Raw genomic sequence first — 6,453 nt, forward strand, 5'->3', positions numbered from 1 at the left:
CATGTCCTCATGGCTCTGCAGATGCTCACATGAGGGCATCCCTGGGGCAGCAGGAACTGGGCTTCTCCAGATTCATCCTCACTCCTGCTGGTGTGAGAAGCCCTGTCAGGCTACTGGCTCCCAGTTTTCATCCTCTAGAGAAATGAACCCATTTCCTAAGGATTAACAACAGTAAATAAAAACTGGCTACACTATCAAAGTTAGACACGCACTAGCCAAACTGACAGATGACATCAATCTGTTTAAACAGCAACCTGAATGGGATTTTTTGAGCGTATTTCTCTTTCTCTGTCTTCTTCTTTACAAAGGACAAGGTATAATGTCTCAAACAAGGATTTGCAGGGAAGGAAATATGTCAACATGCTTTCCTTATCTTTAGCAACTGCAAGAAACCCTTTGATGATTTAGTTGCATGAACATGGCTATCCTACATTGGCCCAGCTCACTTGGAGCCTGCCAGCTTGCTCCAGCTGAGGGCAGTGACTGGACTGCTTTGGCAGCCTCATGCATTTTCTGTCTCCACAGCCACATTAAAACTGTGGTTCTTTCAGATTCCATCAGCTGTGACCCATTTTTCTCACTTTAAGCTATGGTGTTGATAGTTTTACAAAGACAGAAGCATGTAGAGTTGGTACAAATACTGATAGAGACCTTCTTCTGGATTGAAAATTATTTTAGGGCTTCAGTCCTGTGCATCCCTTAATAGCATTAATTTATTGCTGCCCACTCGTAGCTGCCTTGAGTTCCTTTCCCTGGCTTTGTTTTCCTGTTCTGCTGCAGAAGGATCTCAAAGAGTCACACTGGGCTGTGCTCTGCAGCAGGCGGCTCTCACTCCGAGTGTGGGAAACAGCCCTGGAGAAAGCAGCTTCAGCTCTCTTTTATTTGGAAACTTGATGACATTATTTTAAATATACTCCTTGAAAGTACATTTCCAAACCAAGACAGTCGCAGTGCAGGGCAGAGCAGGGACACCAAACCAAGCCTGGGGCAGATGTTGATGATCCAGGCTGTTACCTAATAATAATAGCTTCTGTGGGCCAAAATGAGGTATGTGGCGACTCCACCAAATCCAAATGAATTCATTTTTTCCTTGACCAAATCATATGACATATGAAGAGATGCCAGATGGAAAAAAAAAAAAAAAAGAAAATAGAACAAATTTTTCTTCTGCTATGTTTTTCCTTTCCTTTGGCCACCATTGGCACAGAGTTCTCTGGCAGCCAGCTAGCACATCAGTTGCATCCCCTGGGGCACACCCCTGCCAGAGGATTGCAAGTTTGGTGCCAGATTACAGTTGGCACCAAAGACTGATATAACTGAGATCAGTTAGCAGGGAAACTTCCTTGTCAGCAGGCTGGGGCTATGAGGTGCTGCCATCTACCAGTGCTGAGTGCCATGGTGCCAGCCATTTTTCTTGAGGAGAGACATCTGCTCTGCTTCTTCCATTGCCCATGCAATCTTTCCCATACTGCAACAGAGCAAGGAAAAGCTTTTTGAGAGAATATCAGATTTGGCTTCTACCTCTGGAACTGAGCAGAAGCTCTCTGCAAGTATCCCTTTTTTTTAGACATAAGGTTCCTTCATTTTCTCTTGTAATGGTTGTAACTGGCACTGTTTTTTTCCTCCTTTTCCCAAGTGCAAGTGTTCCTTTAAATAGGTGGCAGTTCCCTGTGGGATTAATGAAAATGTAAGTGCAACTAATAGCCAAAAATTGGGGTCTTTTCCTTGTCAGTCAGGGTAGCCATCATGCAAAAATGACAGTCATAGTTGCCCTACCCCATCTAATTACCCAGCAATGCCCGGTTTAATGTTTCACTACATAATGGCAACGTTCTGTTTCAAATCAGATTAATGTAAGGGTTACCCAGCCATTCAAAGAGATAATAGCTGTAATTAAGGTGTTTCTCATGATGGGTTGCCATTGTAACATGGCAGATGATTTCACGATCGTCTTTTTGGCTGCATTACTCACAATTATTTTCATTAATATTGACACTTTTCTCTTGCCATACCAATAGAAAAGCAGGCTGATCAAAATATTGTGCTGTTTTCCTCTGTTCTGAGCCCTTATTTTGAGCTTGTGTTTAATTCTTAGCTTTGAACAGGGACAAAATGCAGTTTCCATAAGGCATACAGGCAGCCTTATGGAATCACCTATGTTATTTAAAACCATGTGGTGAGAACAAAGGTGGAGAATTCATTCACTGAAAAATGGAAAGTAGAGCACCAATGAAACTTAAGCGTTAGGCTTTGTAAACACCTGATCTGGTTTCAGCTACAGTGTCAGAGATGTAAGACTGCAGAAGTGTGTTCAGGGTGGGGAATGAGGCGAGCGTTTATGTTGGGGTTTGCTATTCTGGGGAAAAAATGCACAGATCATGGCTCAAGATGGGATGTGATTAATCTGTGACTGAGTCTGGTCTGCAAAACTGCGCATCTCCAATGGCAGAGCTCCATGGGGATGGCTTTGGCTTGGCAGGCAGTTTGTTGAGGTTCAGTGACATGAGAAAAGATTGTGTCTCTATAACATAATTTCCAGGGAAATAAATGGAACTAAGTGAGGGATGGATTTGAATTTAAAAGCCCAGTAAATGGTCATTTTCCCCAGTACGAGTTCTACACAGTCAGCTGAAGCTGTCAGAGACAGCATCTCTTGACTAAGTTGTCATGACAAGTCATCCAGAACGAAACTGTATCAGGTGCTGAAAATGAGAAGGGTCAAGGAGAGCAGGGAGCATGACAAGAGAGCGGGGCACAACCTCCAATACCTCACAGCTGAAAGGGGGCAAGGGAGCAGCCAGCCAACACTGAGGAAATTCACACTTTGATTTCCAGGTTCATCTGTTTGCTAATTAAACAAGCAAGTGAAGAAAAAAAAATACTGAAATGACAGATTTGGGAATTCTGTGTGCACTGACCGCTATGCTTATCTCAGCTAAATGTCTCCTGGAAATATACCCATTGAATATGACGGTGTAAGCCAGTTGAAATTCATTTCAGTGAATTTGCATACTATAAACAAATAGAAAACTGTGAATCCCTTAGTCCCAGTTTTCAAGAGAAAAAACATGAAGATACCAAGGGAAAAGATCTTGGCAAGCACTCGTGCTCGCTTTCATTTATTAAATTCTACTTGCCAAGATGCAAGCTCCTAAATAGTATGATACGGCAGAATTTTGTTGGCAGAGGAGGTACAGATTAAACAGCACAAAACCTTCCTTGTGTATCTTCAATACAGTTACAGCACTGCAGGCATCATGGCCTGTAGATGATTTTGGTTTTCTAGGCAATATGTTTTAATAAAATTAATGCGAATGTAACCATTCAAATGTGAAACAGTATCTCATATTTTGATGTATAAGGAAATCCAGACAGAACATAGAGGTATTTTTTGAATGTACAAAATTGCCACTAGCTATGTTTCATCAAAACGTATTACCTGCCCATGTATCCGTATTACTTCTGAAGGGAACAATCACTGGAACAACCAAAGCCAAGCCTGAGACAGGAGGGTCAGATACATCATTCATTATTGAAGTGAGAATAATAATTAAAGAAGAAAAAAAAAAACCAAACACCATTTCTAAAAGCAAGAAATACTTCTTTTTCTCCATGGGAAGCTCCAAATGCCTTCTGTGATAACACAGACTTTTAGGGGCTGGAGGGTTACAAGGCTATGACTTGTTAATGATTGCCTTGCTGACATTTTATGTTGTTTATGGGGTACCTGTGGCTCACTGGGATGTGGCTCTCCCTTGCAAACAGGGCAGCGTACAGTCCTGATCCTTCATCTGGACACATACAGTAGGATTGTGGGAATTGCAGAGCTTACATAAAAAGTGCTCCTGAGGTCTTCATGTGAGCCTTTCATCTACCATCCCCAGCTACTTCTGTTCAAGTTCCATAAAATGCTCTTGCAGATTCACTTATTTCAGGCACCTATCTCACAGAATTACAGAATTGCAGAGATTGGAAGGGACCTTAAGAGATCAAATCCAATGTCTCTGCTAAAGCAGGTTCCCTACGATAGGTCACACACGTAGGTGTCCAGATGGATCTTGAATATCTCCATAGAAGAAAGTTCCACAACTTCTCTGGGCAACCTGTTTCAGTGCTCTGTCACCCTTACTGTAAATAAGTTCTTACTCATGTTGGTATGGAACTTCCTATGTTCAAGTTTTAGGCCATTACTCCTTGTCCTATTGGTACACTCCACTGAGAAGAGTCTGGCCTCATCCATTTGCCTCCCACCTCACCTAAAGCTAATAAAACTAGCTGCATGAACTTACAGAGAGGAAGCTTTCTGCAGACTCAGAACTAAAAAAAATTCCCCCAAATTTATGCAAACCAAGCAAAACACATTGTGATAATAACATGACAAATTCATTCTCACTTAGTGTCTGCTGAGAACACAAGTGGCTCTGGACCATGTGAAAAGCAAAAGATTTTGGTAAAGATGCATTGCTATGTACTTAGGCCACTCCAAAAGTAATGCCTCTTATTTATTTCTATGGAAATTACAACAGATACAAAGAAGAAAATAACGCTGTTAGCTACAAAACACTCTTTTTTCAATATAGTCACCACCAATAGCTATGCATTTTTGCCAACAATATTCCTGTGTGAACACTCATGGGAAATGCCTGATGCAGACTTTGTGGTATTCCAACATTGTCACCATTGTTTCCAGTGCACTGAAGCCAATATTCAGCTCCATACCCAGTTCACTGGCCATAACCCACTGATTTGTATGGATGAGCTGATCATGATGCTCTTCATTTCCTGGTGTGACAGCTGTGCATGACTGTCCAGAATGTGACTTGTCTTTCATGACACTGTCAGCACTGCTGAAATGTACCACTCACTGCCTCACTGTGCTCGCACCCACCATTTGGTCTTCATCAGCATTCAGAGCTGTATACATGAACACTCAGTGGTTGTAAACAGTCTTTTAGAGAGTCTTTTCATCTCAGGTTAAAATTTGTTACGTTTTTGATGAGGCAGGGCAGGATACTCTAGAACTCACACTTCAATAAGAGAGAAATAGTTCTACTGATATCAATGGGATTAAACAGATGTGAAGCAAAGTGGATCTCTTATCACTGAAAAATGCAGGTAGCATAAGGATCATACAAGAGGAGGTATACTGTAGGGAATGGTGAAAAAATTGCTCCCCAGTCCAAAATAATACAAACTGTTGTTCAAGAGAACAGAAACAACAATGAGATCAATATAAGGGACAAGAGGAGAGAGAGAAAATGAAGAATGTACTTAGGCATAGTTGTTTAGCCTGGTAAGACATATTCCTCTTGAGGTATGATGGAAAGATGTTTGGTAATGTGCCCCACCAAATTTGTAGCAAGTTGCTGAGAATGCTGAGAATGCATGTCTGATAAGCAGTGGTGCATGGGACTTTCTCCTTTTAGCTTCCTCTCTGTTGTTGCGTGCTCCATATAGCTCTTCCCTTGTCAGGGAGTAAAGGCACATCCCTGGCGGCTTGTGGAGCTCTTGCTTAAAGCTTTTCTGAACCACTGTGAACCACTGTTGTTGCAGCTGTGATTTGAGTTGCTACCATAAAAAAATCAGTTAGGAGCTTAAAGCCCTATTTCAGTGCTGTGTTTAAATGCACTTAGCACTTTGCCTTGAGCTTATCATCAGCATAAATGGGAAATGAGCATCACCCAAAAGTTGTGAATGTTCTATAGTGCTGTATTGAATCAGCATCTCTATGTGTGTTCACCGAAGGCAATTTCTGATTGGTTTTTATAAAGCAGACTATAAGGGGAGTGCTTCATTACACCGTTGTATGCGGGAACAATTGGAAAGAAACTTGTAGTGTCGAGTACAGGACTCTCACCTGCAGGAGACATAAATGCTGAAATGTGGGAGCTTTGCTGACAACCATTCCCCCTAATCTCTCTTTGGAAATGAAGAAAGAATTACTTGGGTGTGATAGTGGAGGTGTGGCACTTCCTGAATGTGCAGTAAAATACGTGGAGATAAATAGCACAAATGATGGTGATGCCACTGAGTTTCAAGACTACGTTAATGGCCTGCGAGTGATGGGAGGCTTTAAGTTCAATAAAGTTTGCAACAATTCACTAACTCGTATGGATTTTTAAAAATACACATGTGCTTGTGAGCTTTTCCTTAATTAGGTTTCTGTCCTTCCAAGTTTTCAATTTATGGAAACTTTGTTTATGACTTCGGCTTGATTTAAAAGAAGGGCTTCCTCCAGAAGTGACGTTACTCTGTGGCTTCACCCTCGAGGCAATATTAATTTGTGTTACGTGTGGTTTCCCCATGGAAAGAACTTACTATGTTTCATTTGCTGACAGAACTAAAAACTACAGCTGATAGGCATCATAAAGCCTCTTGCAATTTGATAGCTTTTATATAAAATGGCTACCGTATATGGTCTGTCTGTCTGCAGCAGATGGCTTTCCACAAGTA

Source organism: Phasianus colchicus, chromosome 3 (genome assembly GCF_987193195.1).
Source record: "Phasianus colchicus chromosome 3, bPhaCol1.hap1.1, whole genome shotgun sequence".
NCBI lineage: Eukaryota > Metazoa > Chordata > Aves > Galliformes > Phasianidae > Phasianus > Phasianus colchicus.